Source organism: Pteropus alecto, unplaced genomic scaffold, assembly GCF_000325575.1.
Source record: "Pteropus alecto unplaced genomic scaffold, ASM32557v1 scaffold7, whole genome shotgun sequence".
Lineage (NCBI taxonomy): Eukaryota > Metazoa > Chordata > Mammalia > Chiroptera > Pteropodidae > Pteropus > Pteropus alecto.
In genome coordinates, this window is record NW_006494614.1 from 1,385,521 (window position 1) to 1,404,697 (window position 19,177).

Sequence of the window (19,177 nt, forward strand, 5' to 3'; positions counted from 1 at the left end):
GTTCAGACTCGGTCTGAGGCCAGGAACACGCAGTCACTTTCAGAAGGTGCTTTTATGAGGAGAAGGGTCAAGAGATAACTAGCAGACAGTTTCCTTAGTTTCATCACCCTTTTTCCTATGTTCAGGACTAGGGATCGACTATTGACTTGGAATACCAACCAGTTATTTTTCTATACAGAAATGGCATGAGAAATATTTAACATATTGCACTGGGCATCAGTTTCAGAGAGTTTGTCACCCTCTAGTTGTTAAGGACTGGTAGCGGTTAAGAACTTGGACCCTGGAGCAAGGTTCCCTATTCTAAGTTCAGCTTTGCCACAAACTAGCAGCAAGAACTTAGCTAAGTTACTTAACTTCTCTGGGTCTCCATTTTCCCATCTGTAAAAGATCTAGAACACCATCTGGTATATAGTTAATACTCAGAATGTGTTTGTTGGTATTTTTTAATTATAAGTATTAAGAAGCTTAATTTGACTTTATTTTGTGATTCCATTTCATCAACATTATGTAGGTAGCTTATTCTTCTTATTAGAAAGTAATTGAAACAAATTCTCCTAGACTCAAAAAAGTAAAATTTTCTACAAAACCCAATTTGTACTCTTTATTGGAGGGAATTTTTTTCCTCATTAATAACTATTGCTTCTACAAAATAAACATAATTCCTGATACATTTCTGATTTAACTCTTATGAGGTGTCACCATGGAAGAAATAATTTGCTAGCGTATTTCAATGGCTTGTCAGATATGTCACCTTTAGATTTGAATCACATAATATTTTCTTCCCATTTAATAAGTCTGTCTTTGTGAAGGTTAGTTGGTATAAAGCTTATTACTTTTTAAAATGATACTCTCAATTTAATTGGTTGGTTCTCAGGAGTTTCTTTAAAATATGTGGAATTCTAGATCATTTTAAAATGAGAGCTATGAGGTAGAGAAATTGTGAAGAAAATCATGTTCTTGACTGATAACAATAACCTTATCAGGTTACATAAAATATCCTCACACTATTACTTTTTTCCATTATCAAGACTCTCAGAATAATAACTAAGAGAAGCTAAGATGAGGTCTAGGAGAAATAGGTAGCAGGATTATTAGGAAATATAGAACTTAATGTTGCTTTGGGGCTTTAGTTTTATCTTTTTATTGCAAAGGGTAGTCTGTTTTTCTCTGAGTCAAGTAAAGGAAAAGTGTGAAATATATACACAAGTTTCGAAAGATCTATAAAAAGGATATATTAAGTCTTACAAAGGGTATTTGGTGTATAATGTGCTTAAGATCTGAAAATTCATATACAAAAATTAACAAAATAGCTAAGAATTATTGAGTACCCACTATGCGCCAAGCCATTTATACATACACTTTCATTTAGTGCTCACAAAATGCTACATCATATATATACTGTTGTTTGGGTAGACTATAAAGACTTTGCCTTCTCTTTTTATCTTTATATCTCAGGTAAATTCCTATGAATGCCCTTTGTGTCAAGGATGACTTTTATTGCTACTGAACCATGTTCTCCTCGCCTCCGAGCATGCCACTGGACTATACCTTCTAGACTCTGCATGTAGGTGGGGCCATATGATCAAATGATCAATAAAAAGAGGTAGAGGTGATACAGGCTACTTCTAGGCCTGGCCTTTAAATTTCTTGTATTCTTCTGAGATTTCTTCCTGCAAGCTTGATAGAGAGTATCCAGTGATGGACTCCAAAGCCATAGAATATGGAGGAACTACTAGATAGGAGGAGTCTGGGTCCCACACTGGTGAGAAGAACTACCTCCACAGCTTGTCTTGTGATGTGAATGAAAAACACTTTTGGTGTGTTAAGCTCACTGAAATTTTGGAGTTGTTTGTTATACCAGCTAACATTGCTTACCCTGACTAAAATAGTTAGTATAAATGCTTCTTTACTAATACAGAAATGAATGACTCAATATAATGAGTAACTAACATTTATTGAATATTAATTAAATGCAAGGACAGAAGCTTAGAGAAGATAAGTTACTAGACCAAGGTTATAAGCTAATTAGTGGTGGAATTAGGATTGAAAACTGAGCAGAATGACCTTGAAGTTCATGTATGTAACCATTTTATTTTGATATTTGTCTGTGAAATAGAGCATTTATTATAATTATTTTTTTTTATTATGGAAGTAAACCGTGAGATAATGAGCTTCGACTAAGTTTTTGCCCTAATCATCTTAAAAAAAAACAAAAAAAAAAACCAAAAAAAACCCCTTGTGATAAGTAGCTACAAGTAACTACAATTTTCATAGCTGAAAAGTTCAGTCCTTAGATCAATGGGCACTTATTTCAGCGCTTATATCAATGTAAATAGACATGCATCATCCAGCTGGGCCAGGATACTTCAATGGAACTATAACACAACAAATCAACCTACTTTTCTGTTTTTGATTTGGCAGGATTTGTTTTTATTCCCATTAGTTTTACATCTTCCACATTATTCTCTGCACTCCAGCTGTCAAGGGAGTATAGCCTCTGAGTGAGTCCCAATGGCCAAGATCCTAGTCGTGAGGATGGAGGTGGTCTGTGTGAGTTTGGGTGGTTGTGGGTTAGGAGAGGTGCCCAATAAAGGGCAAGATGGATCTCTATAGCCCTCTACATTTTTGTCCCATGGGAACCCTTTCTTTGTATTTCTTGTTTGTTAAGCCTCCTAAAGATCATTATTTATCTCCTAAGTAAATTATACATACTCAAATTCTGTTGACCTTAAAGAATTTTAAATATGACTGTATGTGGTCCTTATAGAAAAACCACCTTTAAAGTTATACTAGCTAAAGTGTAAAAACAAAAAGAAATTTTTCTTATGAATTTAAAGCTAAATTAGAAACAAAAAGAGCTGAAAACTCTGGAACCTATACATATACAAATAGTTTTTTTGGAGGCCATATGTTCCTCTTTGTAATACAAATGTGCCGAAAGCAAATATCTGCAAAAATCAACTACAAAGAATACCATGCGAGTTAATGCATATCAAGCCATTCAGTCATGAAAAAAATTTGGAGTTACCAGCAGTGGGTCCATCCAGACTTACCCTCTGCAGTGGTGATAAAATCCCAGATGCTGTGCCAGCCACGCGTGTGTGGAGACCCCAGATCGGAGGCACCCCTGGGAGATGTGTGCATGGGGAGAGGGCAAGACCAGCTCAGCCTCACCATTTGAAAGCTTTGAACAGCCTGTTTGGAATGCTAATAAGTTATGCTTTCTGCTTGTAGAGAAGGATGATTTTTCTGCAAAGCATTAAATCATTCCCGTCCCCATCCCCCAGGTCTTTCCAGTAGTAGTTCTACCAATTTCTATCAAACGACTCTCTCTGGACTGAATTTTTCGTTAAAAATTGGAGGATATATGCCACAATCCACAGTAGCACAAGAAAGGTGTAATAAGTAAAGCAGGCCAAGTTAAAAAGGGGTAAAACTGGAGAAGAGCAAGGGAGATGGAGGAGTAAGAGAGGCAGGGAAATGTGGAGCTAGTTAACGTGAATGCTCTCTGTGCAAGGCTGAAACATGGAGTTCCAGAACACGTCACGGACCTTCGCCTAATAATATGGCAATGTCAATATTAGCTGTGGTTTTGACTCTAGTTATAATATATTAATTCCTGTATAGCACACATATTGCAAACAGCGAGAGCTGGTTTTTAATCTGACAGACTGTCAAAGGGAATTGTGTTAACTAGCAATTTCACACATCTTCGGCTGAATGATAAATGGTGTTAAATGATGTTGTGCCTGGAGCAGAACGAGATCCTCAAGGGCCCCCCACGCCTATAAGGGAAAAGTAAGTTTATCCCACTGAATGCAGTGAGTGTAATGTTTTGTCATTCATACCTTTGAAAATTGATAATTTGTATATGGCATATATGATAGCTAGAATATTTTATTAACCAGAATATTTCATTTCTAATAAAGCTGTGAGTAGTTTATACTCAATGAACTCTGAGTTTCTCTAACCCATATCCCTTCCACTCTTTTCCAGCTTTTCAGGGCACTTACCTGTGGTCTCTGGGGGTGATGTTGAAGCTCATTTGCTGAGGACCAGAGGAAAAAAAAAAGCACATTTTAAGGCTTCCCACTGTGCATTCTTCTCCCTCACATTCCAGTCAGGCTCCTCCCTTAGGAAGCCTGTGATAAATCACATTCAAATTTCTGCTCTCACCTGATGCTTCTGTTCAGTCCTACAGAACTCTGTTTGAATTTGTTTTCAGTACTAGTTTCTCCTAATCTTTCAAATTTGTTCTCGTGGCCGAACCGTTGAAACATTTGTTGCCTTTGCAGTTTCATAAACAGAGCTGCGTACAGTTCAGCGTAGACTCACCTCTTTGAAAATCATTGTACGAATTGACAGTGATGTGCGGTTTGAGAGCATTTGAGACCAGCCACGACAGAGCACAACTGAGTCACCTGGCTGTGTGTCCAGACATCGCAGCAATGACTATAAAAGGATGAGAGCTTCACTGGTACCACTTCGAGACTGCTTGAACTTTTCTCACTTCCAACTAAAGAGCTAGATGAAAACTGATACTCGATTATCTACTAACTGACGAATACCAAAAGGCTGGTACAGTACCAGACTTGACTGGAATACATAACAATTCTCTACCATATGCCCTTGGTTTGGGAAATATCTGGATCTTGCAGTGTCTATCAGACCTGGCACCAAGCGGCTATCACACAACTGAAACATTTTATTTTTCATGACAATTTTATATCACTTCCAGACTTTAAAACTTTTTCCATTTTATTGAAAAATTTTGGTTTACTTGTTGGCAGATCAAACGTTGTTCTTAAGTGCACATATTTTAAAATTAACTGTCTTTTTACTTCAGTGAACAAACCTGGTTGGAAAGCTTTTTACCCCAACACAAACTCTTTTAATTCTTCCTCAATTCTTATGAATCAAGAAAAAAATTTAATTCTCAGGACCTGTCTCTCTACATATGGTGCACAGGATGTGTGCACAACTGCTTTTAGAAGCAATAATTTTGTCTCGTGTTGCTAGTGAATTTTGTGTTTCTTAGCCTTTGTTAGTGCACTGACTTAAATTGCATTTTTAAGTCTGAATATATTTATTTTATTTCATGAGAAAGGTGGGTGATATCTAGACTATGTTGAGGAGGCACTCAGTCATATGTGATTGTGCAGCTTTGTGCAGCATCAGTTACCTCTCTCCTGGGCTCTGGATTGGACAGACTGAGGTTGCCATTATGATTCCTTTGGTTGAAAACCTGGCTCTGCCATTTACTAGCTGTGTGACCTTTAAAAATTCACTTAACCTCTTTAAACCTCAGTTTCATAGTTTGTAAAGTGGAGATGAGACTAGTACCTAACTGGAGAGTTGTCAAAATTACTAATTGAGTTATATCACTTAAAAAACTTAGAACAGTATCTCAAAATGTTAGCAATTATTAAGTGGGACCATAGGTAAAAGATATTCTTAAAATGTTTTCCTTATTAAAAAATTAGTTTATGTAGTCAGATGAGAAGGAGAAAAGTCTCATTGAATCTCCTCCGAAGTGAGATTATAATATTTTACAAGACACTGCAATTCTGTTCTGACTAATACACTGCTCCTCAGGCTTTTCCATGATTAACATTAGTATGGTATTTGCCGGTCTTCCTTCATCTGTGGGACTGTAAAACCTGTTGTTTTCTCAAGACACAAATTGCTAAACCACAGTCACAATGCCAGCAGCAGTGGACACTTTTGAAGGGTCTCTCAAACCTCCGTGCTATCTATGGTCTTTGGGAAACTGCCTCTCAGCTCCACAGTGTGAGCCCTTGGTGGTCATATTTATGTGCTGTTACCTGTTTCTTTAGCCAAGGCTGTCAGAACATCTGTCCTAAAATGTGCTAATCATAGTCTTTCTCCTAATAATTTGGTTTTGGAACTGAGTTCTCTAGTTATTGCACGTGGCTGATACTGTAACATGTAAACTCGGGAACCATGGGGATACCATATTGAGCCACTGATGCAGAGAAGTAGAGAAAGCCTGTCTGCAGACAGAGAAAAGAATAGAGCAGATGAGAGAAGCCAAGATGCAATTCAGAAAGATTTGAAGAGAGCTGACCTACAGGATTCCTGGTAGCTTGATAGTTCCAGCTGCATTCTTAATCTTCAGTTTCATGATTCTCTGTCTATGTAATTAATTCTGTTTTTACTTAAGGTAGCTAAGTAGCAACCAAATGCCTTAAAAACTCTCAGTTTTGATCAGTGATGATCTCAAATCAAGTTCACAAGTTCATTTCCATGCACCCACAGGCCCTCACCACTCACCTACGACCTTTGTCATTCTATTGCTATTTATTTTTCTGTGCAGTGGAATTGCATATCCATCTGTTTTTCGAACGGCCAATTTTTAAAAACTCTTGGAACACAGAACATTTCACTTGGTTTAGCTATGTAAATTTGGAATAGTCTAATTTTATAATTGTGCTGAAAGTTTAAGAAATGATGATTAATTAGATTCATTTATTTCTAATCCCGTTTTGAGAGGTGCCTCAAGTTCTGTAAAGAATATTTGTAATAGTGCTAACTCATATTTAAAAAGGAAATGGCAATGTTTCTCTTATATTCTGAAGCCAAATCTCAGAGCAGAGGAACCCTCACCTCAGTCCAGCCCAGAACCTAGTCCCCGAGGGTGGCCACGATCATTTCCCAAAGTGTGTTCCTTAAAACTTCTGTTTTCAGGGATGTTAATGAAGGTAATGAATAAAGAGGTTTCACGTTTGTGTATGCTGTGAAGTATTGAATTTAAACACGGTCAGCTCTTTTCTTTATCGAAGGGATTTTAAAGACTTTGTACAATCATACACATTGTGATTCTCCAACTTGTGTATAGCTGTAATAATTCTTAAACTAATTGGCCATGGAATCCTATTTCTGTAGAGAACATCATTGGAACAAGTGTTCCTTGGAACAAATTGTCCAAAGAGAAGTACTTGGGGAAAGTTGGTGTTTCCTGGCGTCACTCGGCTTGCCCTGCTTTCTTACTGCTCACCTATAGCTTTCAACTATGAACAATGGCAAAATTGCTTTGGAATTATAGGTATTTTTTTAAATCGATTCTAGGTGATGTTAACAAAATAGAAACAATACTAGTAATGCCACGTTTGGGGGTACATAGATTATTCCTACTAGATCATAAAATTCTTCAAGTGTCTCATTCATCATTGGACCTCTATGACAGAGTTCATTGATATCTATCGTATTAGGTGAATTGAATTATTATTTTGCTGAAGAGTTAGAATTAAATATTTTTTATTCTTTAAATAATTTGAAACCGTGCATTTCTTTTTCCAACAATAGATTCTTTTAAAACATTTCTTTTCATGTCACAAAGCTATAACTAAACTGTCTACACTGGATGGCACCATTTTAATTCTCAGGAATAAATCGTCAGCAGGTGCTTACTCCTTTACAAGTTTCCTTAAAATTTAATGAAATATCTGTTATACATTTGCTAAAGGAAAAAAATGATGAATCTTTTTAGTTAGAGAAATAAAGATTTTGTTTAGGCACTAATAAGAGGATCTTAAGTAACAGACCAACAATATGATGATTTAATAAAATTGCAAGAGAATGTGATAAAGAACAGTTTACTGTAAGACTTTGTTGTTCTTATATCAGTAATGAAACTGGCTCTGGAAGTATGAAAACAAGCTGGGCAAAGTTAAGATGCTTTAGATTACATGAGTATTCATACTTATAATGCATATAACATACGCATTTCATTTTAATTTATGTGCTTAAGGGAACAGTGATTAAGTAGGAGATAGAAGAGCTTTTTAAACACCTTCTGGGGAGTGATTTCTATTCTTTGCTGTCACATCTCCAATTATTCTTTCTCTTCAAATACTTATTCTCTTTCTTTGAGTTTTCCTGGTACAGGTGGCTGCCATTTGTAGAGCTATCAATTTTGCTGCCCCCTTTTAAGGCAGCTATTATTTATGCCAGTTCCTGCTTAACCTTCTTTTGATTCGTTTAGACAAGAACAGCTACAAAACATTTTAAACAGCTTGAGAAAAAGGTTAACTTTAAGGATCACATGTTATCATGCATAGCTTCCAAATAAAATGTTTAATCTGCTCCAGTACAGCTCTCAGGGATGGTAACATAACATGCTTTTAATTTGCGCCACTCTTTAAGATGACAGAAATGTGAGGATCGACACCATCATGGCAGTGCAATGCCAGCAAGGCTATTCCATGTAGTGGCCAAAAACATAGGCTCTGTCTGAGAAAAGTGTTTTTTTTTTTTCATCTTTGAAAGACAGTGTGAAACTCATGCCATTCAGAGTAGTTGCTTTCCTTCTGTTAATTGCTATTGCATATTTTATTCTTCCAAATCGTTTGGTTTAAAGTTGGTTATGTTAGAATTAATGGCAGTTTTTATAGTCTGTTAAACCATAAATTACCACTCCTTGTCTTGGTACTGAAAGAGATTACTTAGCCATTCACAATTTCCATGGGATGTTCTCCAGATGTGTGCCATCTGAAATCTCCTGACGCCTTTCTCCAGTGGACTAAGCTGGCCTCTTGTTGAGAAAACAAAGAACTAGAAAATATATACATCAATGTTAAAACATGCAGGTCCTTAGACAATGTTAAGATGCCTTCACATTTTCACTGAGTCCATTTGCGTTTCTTAACAATGCCCCTACTGTGGTGAGCAAGTGCCACTGCTGTACTTACTCTTCTTTATCTATAATTTTATGCTAATCCCTGAATTGTTCAAAGAGCCTTTAACAGTCAGCTGCCTTTCGCTGTCTTTTGAGGTATCAAATGATGTTACAACTTGGAAATTCCATAGATGTGGCCAATTGTGTCTTTAAACAATTCTGGCCCATTTGGTTTTCTACTATGTTATGTGTTAAGGACATGGTTCTCTCCAATCCATCCTGAAATACTGCAGGGGATTCTCAATTTCAAAGTGGCCCAAAGGAGATACCCATTAAAACAACGTTACCTCTAATCCAATTTTCCATAATCTCAAACTATGCAAGAGCAAACGTTGAACTTGTAGCTGAACCCAGTCTTTTGAATACCAAACCAGGACCCATAATGTATTATCTATTTTGGGGAGAGGCTGATTGTTTGCAAAATATCTTTGGGTTGCCATTAGTTGGGGTTTAATCCTTTAGAAATATTCAGCGCTCAGGCCTATTCAAGAGCCTGAGCCTCAGGTCCTTGCAGCCCCTTGGCTTTGCCTGCACGATTGCTTGTGTACTCAGGCTCCACTTATTTTGTTCAGGTTCACGATCAGGCGAGACAGCGCTGTCAATTCAAAAAGACATTCTTTTTTCAAACTATTGATCTCCGTTGCTCTTGCAAATCCTTTAGTATTGGCTCTCAGGATTACTATAATGCTATAATCATTCTGTTAAGAATTCAGATTTGTGGTGGGCTAAAAGATGGGAACATCAAAAGGACCGAAATGCCCTTGAAGCAATCAATTTTTGTTCATCAAATACAAATGCTGAGAGGCTGCTTTCAGCTAATAATTTATAACTGAATTAATGACACATGGCTTCCTTCAGTGTTTTTCCCTTGAGTTGGTTCACTCCCTCCTCTTAAATGATCTGATTTTATATTCCGGGAAGTGCATTTGAATTGCATAGCGTTCTAAACAAGAAGAATGCTTGGGAAGTGAAAAGCTTGTTTCACTTGCTTTCTAACTGCTAAGGCAGTAGAAATCTTTTCTCTTTCTTTGGGCTCTATGAGAAGGTAAGTCCTAACATGGTATCTGTTCTACTTCCTCTGGTAATAAAAAATGCATTTGTAGATTAAGTGTAGGTAACATCCTGGCAGAAGCTTCCACCAGCAAAATACTTTCTGTTAAAATCACAAATGGCCTGCTGTGTCTCAATTACTTTTACACAAAACAGTTCCAAAAAACAAAAGTTTATTAATAAGATAATGATGTTATAGGATAGGATTTTCTTTGATATCACTAAATATAATCCACAGAGCTCTGGTGACATGATTAAAAGTACTAAACATTTTTAAAGTCCTAAAGACTTTAAGCTATTTTAGATTGCATTCCTTACTTATCCTCTTCTGTGTTTCAAGGTGAGAACGTTGTTTGGATGGTAAAGAAATCTTCCAGTGGGAGCACTGAATCGCTGTACACGTCTCACGTGTCTAGTGAGCTTCAGAATTAACCATGAATACAACTAAGAAGAAAGTTCTAAATGTGATGTGAGCATCTTTGACAAGCAGAATGTAAAAGAGCTACAGAAACTCCCACAAACGTATGAATTTGGTCTCTACCTGTATAGAAATTTTGATTATTTAGATAGAAACAGTTGAAAATTTTCTTTATTCAATTATGATAGTAAATGTTAATAGGGGGTATGAACAAAATGGCAGAGGAGTAAAGTGGTTAAGAAAAATACGTTTCTTTAATATTTTAGAAGCATTTATCTACATATAAAAGTAGCATCTCTAATTATGTACAATATTTATTTAGTTTTGTTAACAATTAACTTTGTTAGCTTAGTCTGAGTTCCTATCATATTTGAAAATAAGATGACTCTTTTCCTAACTAGTTTGCAATGAAGTCTTTTACTGACAACACTTCTTATGCTCATTTTATTCCCACTTTGGTTCAAATAATTGGACTTCCTGAAGGCCTCCTCTACCATCTCTGAGTTTCTAGTGCCCACTATCGAGTCTGGCAAATGGTGGGCATTCAGAAAACATTTGTCGAAAGAATGGAAGCCATGCTTTGTGCAAATTTTAGACGTAAATTCAAACATTGCAAGATTTTGAGTCAAATTAATAATTTAAATTTACTGGTCATACAGATTCAAAAGAGAACCATATCTAAATGTTCTGAAAATGTTCATCTGTCTCAGTTTTCTTATAAGACTAGATGAAAATTCATAGAAATACAGTAATGTCATATTTGTCTTTGGGAAATAGGAAAAGTGAAAGCTGGAGAGATCCCTCTGGAATAGTGTGTGTGTGTGTGTGTGTGTGCGTGTGTGTGTGTGTGTGCGTGAGATCTCCAAAGTCCATTTTTTTGGACTTTAACAAAAATGATTTTGCATGTGGGTAGTTTGTGGCCCTGTATGAATTTTTATTCTCACAGCAATCTCGTGAGGGAAGTAGGGTAGATATAATATGATGTATGATTTTTTTTTTTTTTAACAGAGTAGGGTTCTGCCCCAGAGATGTCAAAAACCTTGCCTGTGGTCTCACGGTCATTTTGAGGCAAAGCTGGAACTAGAACCTAGGGCCCTTGACTGCCAACCTTGGACTTTTTCCTCTTACATTATGGTGCCATACCCTGACAATCTCGGAGCTCTAGCAAATGTATTCTTACCTTTTTTCATTTCATTATGTGTTTACAATCCATTAAATAGAATGCATACCTGGTGGCAATAGAAATTTTCAATGTACATCCAATAAGAATGGAAATTTTGGTGGAAATGAGTTTCCATAGTTATACTTTAATGGTTATCTTGGGAATTCCAATATAAAAAGAGACATATTTTTCCTTAAATAATACCTCTCGAGGTTTCCCATTTCTTTCCATATTCCAATTGAAAGTTGTCCTGAAGAAATAACAATATAATTTTCACCAAAGTATAAATAACTCTTTCCTCAGAGATATAGGCCTTTTGATGAGAGAGAAACTATAAGCCACAGAAATCACACTGAGATGGAGGATTTTACTTATCAGCATATAAGGGGTCCTTTTAGCCAGTGATATCTTACCAGCCCCATACCTGTTACTGCCAATTTCATGTCCTTTTAAAGACTGGTCCAGTTTCAAAATCCACTTCTTACTAAGTCAAATCCATTTCCAGAGATGTTTAATTTAAACACTGATAGCTATACTTAGTATTTTCTACAGGTCATTTTTTACAAAGCTTTTGACATTTGCTTTTTTTTTTTTTAATTTCCCACTGCTTTTCACACTATTGGGAGGAAGTCACATCTTTAGGTTTTTTGCTTGCCTGAGTTCCTCGGTGTTGTCTGCCTTAATCTCTGTAAACTCAGATCTGTCGAAGGCCATGGCAGAATGTTTGTTATCCCTCATGTCATGTGATATTTATCTAGCTGCACCAGCAATACTGTTGGTATTTGGAAATAAATACCAGACCACTTGTTTTAAATACCCCTGGCACTTTTACGCAGGTGTTCAAGGTAAAGGAGAGCTTCCTATCTTGGAATAACTGAGTTATCATCTTTTAAACAGAGACTGTGTTTGCTACTAATGGCACTTAAGAGCTTACTACACGCAGGTGTGACTGGGGGTGGAGGAAGAGGGATACTTTTCCTGCTGTCATGGACTCAGAGAGAATACTAAGTGGCAACAACATTAATATATTAATAGCCAATTAGAAACCGGCACCAATAAGGAGTGATGTTTTCTTCCTGTCAAACAAGAACCATTGTTTCCTGATCATTTCCATTGTTTCATTATTCGCACACTCCAAATATGCAGGGAACCAATTGGAACAGAGAAAAACACATACATGGGTCATATACATTTTTAGCTACAAGAATAAGTCTATTTCCTATTTATTTATTTTTCAAAGTATTTGTATATTTTCCATGAAACATGGTTTTACAAAATGGGAGCTGACTCTCTCTTTCTAACTTTTTTCAGAGAGTGGATCGTGCTGGAAGAGAAATAGTCAACCTGTAAGCCACTGGGTTTCAAGCCACACATTCCAGTTCTATCCAAACCAAGTGTCTGGTTCAATCCTTGCATGCTACAGACACTCTTTAGACTTGGTAAATTTAGTAGCATTTTAGTATAATTATAAATAATAAATAAAATGTGATATGTTTTAAATAAAAGTCTAAAGGGGCCTAAATGGATCTGAACAATTTGTTAAATTGCACAGACTTCGTGTGCTCGGTTCATCTGTGGCAAATACAGTGTTGCTCTGTTTGTCGCACAGATATTTGATTGTATTAGGGTGGGGAAAAGTGGAGAAACTGAGAGCGCCACGAGAAAGCAAGGAGGCCAGGAAGCTGCCTCCAGATTCATGAGCCCTACCTCAGTGAGGACTGGGACATTTTCTGGGATAATTTGGCAACTCTATCAGTTGAACTTGCCTGTGACTTGGCCTTTCTCCTTTACTTTCTATCTGCTCAATTCTTCTGCTTCGCCAATAACTCTTCTCACAATTTCTCTCATGAGATCTTAATTGGTGAGGTGCCATCCAAGTGTGGTGTACAGTTGTGGGCATTGTCCCTCCTCCCAGAGTATTTGATGGGCTTTAGGGCTCTGGATTTAACCGGGGCTGGCCAGGGTGGCTGGGTCACAGGGGACAAAGCAAACACGGCAGCCTCTGCCTAGGAAGAGTGGATGTGAAAGAGTATGCTGAAGTGTAAATCTCATTAGGTGTGTTATGTACTACATACCTACTTATTATAGATTATATAATATTCATCTTATATAATTGAATCATATTAATATATGTATGTTCTATGTCCTTCAATACAAACAATTGTGCTTGGCATACATAAACTTTCAATATGTGTTGCTGTCATTTGCAGAAGAGTCTATGACACTGTGCTTATCATGCTTACGGCTTTGTAAGAGCGAAGAATGACCCATATGTAGTTGGGGATAAGAATATCCACTTTCCCAGCCCTGTAGAACTGCCAGAATGTTCAGATCATTATTCTACGGTTTGGAGAGTGTGAACTAGCGCTATTCACAACTAAAGAATTATTAGCTATGTGTTCAAAGCCAGATTTAGGAAAGCTGTTAAAAAGGAAAATTAGACTTTGGAAATTTTGTGTCCATGTTTTTGGAAATAAGCTTAAGTTTTAGAAAACTTGTATTTTCTAGGTAGCTGGACAGTGGGAATACTTCCATGATCTCGATGTATTCAAATATATCAGCACGTTGTTCATTGTAAGAGCTCAGAGTAAATAGTGTGTTGGCTCCTTTTAAGTGAAATCCTTCATCCAAGAAGCAGGAGAAAGGGAATAATCCATTTCCCACTGAAAAGAATGAGAATTCTCTAAGGATAAGAGGTATGGGCAAGATGGAGAGGAATAAAAAGGAGAATGGAGTATTTCAGGGTGGGAGCATGGATGGCAGATGAGAAGGAATTAGAGAGGCTTTGCAGGGAGCAGGTGGCTTCCTGTGCGGAGTCCATGGAGAGTAGCAGAAATAGGGAGGGAAGATTTTTAAAGATATTTTATTGTACAATATTGTCTCTTCTTCTTTCCCCACCTGCCCCATGTATTTTCTGAAGATTTTAAACAAAAATTATACTTAAAAAAATTAGCACACTAGAAGATAGGCCCATATTATTTGGATTGTACCTTCAAAACTATAATTCTCTAAATAAATAAATAAATAAATAAAACATTAATTGAGCACCTACTGCATTCCAGGAACTATGTTTGATCCTTTCACATCATCTTGCAGAACTTACATAGCAGCACAGCAGAAGTGGGTATTATCTCCATTGCGTAGTGGGGAAGCTGAGGCTCATAAAAATAAATCACATATACCAGGTGTTCTCAAACTTTAGCCCATTGGAATCACCTGGCAAACTTGTCAAAACTCAGATGGCTGGAACCCTACTGAAGAAGTTTCTGATTGAGTAGGTTTGGGAATTTGCCTTTCTAACATGTTCCCAGGGGTGCTAGACCATCACAGTTTAAGAACGAATAGCTTAAGATCATTTTTCTTTTAAACACAACAACCACATTTGAACTAGGTTTGACCCCAGACCCTGTTTCCTTCCCATTGACCCTAATGCCTCTACAGGCTGAGGTGATGGCTCTCAACCTTGACTGTCCATTAGAAACATTAGAAGTACCTCAGAGTGCCCAGGCCACACTGCAGTCATTCCTAAAACTCCCCAGGTTATTTCCAACAGGCAGCCAAGGTTGACACTGTTATAAGGTAAGAAAAGATGGACTAGGGCTTAAATGTTCCTAGGGTCCCAGAGACTCTGTGTATGTGCGCGTGCGTGCATGCGTGCATGTACACATGCATATATATGTGTGTGAATGGAAACTAGCTGAAAACATCAACTCCATCCCTAAGCCAAAGGCACTTGTTTCTTTCTTTATTTTTCTCTTTCTTTCTTTCTTTTCTTTCTTTCTTTCTCTCTCTCTCTCTCTTTCTTTCTGTCTGTTTGTCTTTCTTTCTTTCTTTCTTTCTTTTTCTTTCTCTCTTTCTTTCTTTCTTTCTTTCTTTCTCTCTCTCTCTCTCTCTCTCTCTCTCTCTCTCTCTCTCTCTCTCTCTCTCTCTCTCTCTCTCTCTCTCTCTCTCTCTCTCTCTCTCTCTCTCTCTCTCTCTCTCTCTCTCTCTCTCTCTCTCTCTCTCTCTCTCTCTCTCTCTCTCTCTCTCTCCCTCCCTCCCTTCCTTCCTTCCTTCTCTTCCTTTTTTTCTTTCTTTCTTTCTTTTTTTTTTATTTAGATTTTCTCCAGTGATCCAGATATGAAACAACCCCAGATCTTAGAGTCCAACTACCCAGGGTTAAATCTTCTTTAGGTGCTTGTTGCTGTGTAACCCAAGGCAAGTTCCTTTATTAGTGCTGTTATGTTGTTTCTGTGGGATGAATGTGATATGGTCCCTATAATCCAAGCACAGTAGGACCTTCTTTCCTCCTTTGGAGAAATAGATTGACTTAATAGCTTTATAGTTATAACCGGCATTCTCCAAAGTGAGGGAGTCTTACCACTGGTGGCATGAGATGATGTTTGTTTGTGCCCCAAATGGCATTAAATAAAACTGAATCATATTATGGGAAAACATTTTTCCTTTTCAAACTTTTTCAATTCTTCTGATTATACTAAAGGGAAAATTTCAATCCAGTGCTACCATGCCTTTACAGTACCTCTAACCTTGCTAATAATCCTTATTAATAAAATAAAGATTGGGCCATGGGCTCAAAGCCTTGACGACCATGGTATCTAGCTAGAATTTAATTACATTAAACATTTTAATTGTGTTTGTTTTTATGAATACTTTCTGTTTTGGGTAATGATTTTTCATTTTTGTAATGTTACTAGAGTTTTTAAATTCTTTGAAAATGCATAAAGTTTTTTTTTTTTTAAAATAAGTGTTTTTAACTTTTAAAAAGTAAGTTTCATGCTATTATGAAAGATGACATGTGTGGTTGTCTGAGTTTTGGCAACATGGTATTCTGAGTTTTGGAAACATCTTGAATCATGAAGTGTAATGTACCTGACGAATGGTTTTCCACAACTGTGCGTACTTCCAGCAGGCAAAGACCCCAGCAGCATTGGCAGTAAATGTATCTGGTTGCACTAGGTATATATACCTGTACTACTTGCTCTCCATCCCAGCGCCCATGCTGCCCTCTGGCTTCTCAGTCTTCGCTTGGTGGTGATGAGGGTACCTGTGGTACCTGTTTTGAACTTGGCTAGCATAACACATTTCCCATTACTGGTTTGCAGTCCACTGAGGGGATGGAGAGATCTTCATTAATATAGGGTGGAACCACGCCTATCCCCAGGGGACTCATTTTGCAATTGTTTGTGATTTTAGTCTCAAATGTAGGCTTTAAACAGAAGAATTAAGGGGACAGGCCTCCTGGAAAGAAAGGAGCCTTTTCAGAATTCCTGCGCCAGGCCCAGCGCCAGACTCTGCTGTTGGTGGAGGTGAGGCGTGGTAGGTTGAATAATGTTCCCCAAAGCTGTTTATGTTGTCATCCCTGGGACCTGGAGATATGTTACCTCGCATAGCAAGAAGGATTTCTTTTTTTTTTTCTGATTTGGCTAAGTTAAGGATCTTGGTATAAGATTATCCTGGATTAGCTGAGTGGGACCGATATAATCGTAAGGGTGATTATATACAGAAGGAGGCAGGAGGATGAGAGACAAAGAAGGCAATCTGAAGACTGAATAAGAGTTTAGAGTGATGCACTTTGAAGATGGAGGAAGGACCACAAGCCAAGGAAGGCAGGGAGCCTGTAGAAAAGGCAAGGGAGTGGATGCACCTCTGCAGCCTCTAGAAGAAGCACAGCCTTGTCAACCCGTGTTAGACTTCTGACCTCTAGAAGGTACTAAATTTGTGTTGTTTTGAGCCATCACGTCTCTGGTGATTGGTTATGGCAGCAATAAGAAATTAATACATGACCCATGGGAGGGGCCTCATGACAGACAGGGGTCTCAGGTCTCAGGCTCGAGGAGGTGCTGCTGTTGAAAGGTTAAGCAGAGCAGCCAGAGTGTGTGGGCTCTTCATATGCCTGGTGCTGTTATTTCACGTTGCATGATTCACTGTGCTTATGCTTGGTGGGTCTGAGATCCAGCCAGGCCCAAGTAAAGAGGAAGTTCTATAAGCTTGGGGCAGGGAATTTATGTTTGGGTGTGGTCAGAAGCTGCATCTGAAGTAGGCAGTTTTGACTGCCAACCTGACTTCTGTTTCCCCTTTCTCCCACCTCTGCAGAAACTTAATTTTGTTCTGATTTCCTCCCACCGCCGCCCAGTAATGTTCTCCTGGGGTAGCTTGCCCCTCTACAAGTTCCGGTGAGTACCGATTACCAAGCCATTTATCACATGGCATTTCCTGATGATTGTCATTGGTCCAGAAATGGACACATAATCCTAGAAGCACAGTGGGACCGAAGTGAAGGTTCATTCTACACATGGAGAAGAGTTTACTCTCTTTTGTGACCAAGAAGGCATAGTCCTGGCTATCATTGGGGACCATCTTTTGACCACAAACACAAAGAGAAATCAATTTAGGAGAAAGCTGTCATTGAGGACAGAAGAGCAGATGGATAGAAAGATGCCGAGTCCTCGATAGCATAACTGACAGGACATAGCTGACACAGCATCCTGGACTTCTGTGTGAGGTACTTTATTATTTAAAGGCATTATGAGTTGGCTTTTACTTGAGCCAGAATAATTCTATTAAAGCACTTTCTTGTATATGAATTCTTGTCTCACATCTTTCTTGGCAGACAGTAAATGTGGTTTTAACTATAAGGAGCTGATTTATACCTGCGAATAACACTCTCTTCTTGGGCAAGAGATGTGGTCACTTATATTTCCTTTGACCTAAAGAGAAGATTATAACATCTGTATTGCAGCATTATTTCAAGGGTTTAATAAGACCATACTCATAAACGTGTTTTGGAAGTTCTGAAGTGGTAAAGAGGTAAAGAATAAGAAATAAAGCTATCTTCTTGTTGCTACTTCTCGAATATGCTTTTAGTAGCTAAAAAAAGTCACCCTTCCCTCTATTTTCTTCTGTCAAATTAAATTTGTGATCTAAGTGGTAGAGAAACTGTATTTTTCTTCAAGAGACTCAATAAATGTTAATTAGAATGAAAATAGAAGCCACATGGGTTATGAAATATTTTTATTTTTCCCGAATGAAAGTATAAGCTCTTTGAAGTGCCTTAACCATATCTGGTACTCAAATCTGTTGTTTGATTTTAAATTTGTTTATTTATTTAGCTAGTTAACTTAAAATTTTTAATTGTCATACAATAGTATATTAGTGTCAGGTCTAAGACATAATGATTCGACATTTGTATACCTTACAGTGGGAGCACTGTACTAAGTCTAGTAACCTTCTGTCACCATGCCAAGTTGTTACAATATTAGTGACTATACTATTGACTGTATGTTACATCTTTGTGGTTTATTTATTTTCAAACTGGAAGTTTGTACCTCTTATTCCCCTTCACCTTATTCCATCCTTTTCTTTGGCAGCCATCAGTTTGTTCTGTTTCTATGAGTCTGTTTTGTTTTGTTTAATTTGTTCATGTTGTTTATTTTAATTGGCACTTTCTGAAAACATTACTTTATCCAGGGATGGTAAATAGGTTTAATCTCATGTGCCACCTTCTGCTGATTGTTGTGGATTCCTGAAGATCTGTGCTGAGAAGAATTCTACAGCCACACCTGGACACAGTGTAAAAGAATGCTGTGGCTGCTAGCAATGCCTGTTACAGACATGGAATAGGGGCTGGAGAAATTACTGCGAGTATTAAATCCTCATCTTAATCTAAGAACATATCACTTGAATGAAAGGAATTCTAAATTCCCTGGAGGCTGGTTATGTTTGTATAGGAATGTGAATTGCTTCTTTGCTAAAGGGTGAGTCAGCCCTGCAAGGACATTTCTTGTTACTTGTTGGTTTTCTTTCTTTTCCTTCCTTCCTTCCTTCCTTCCTTCCTTCCTTCCTTCCTTCC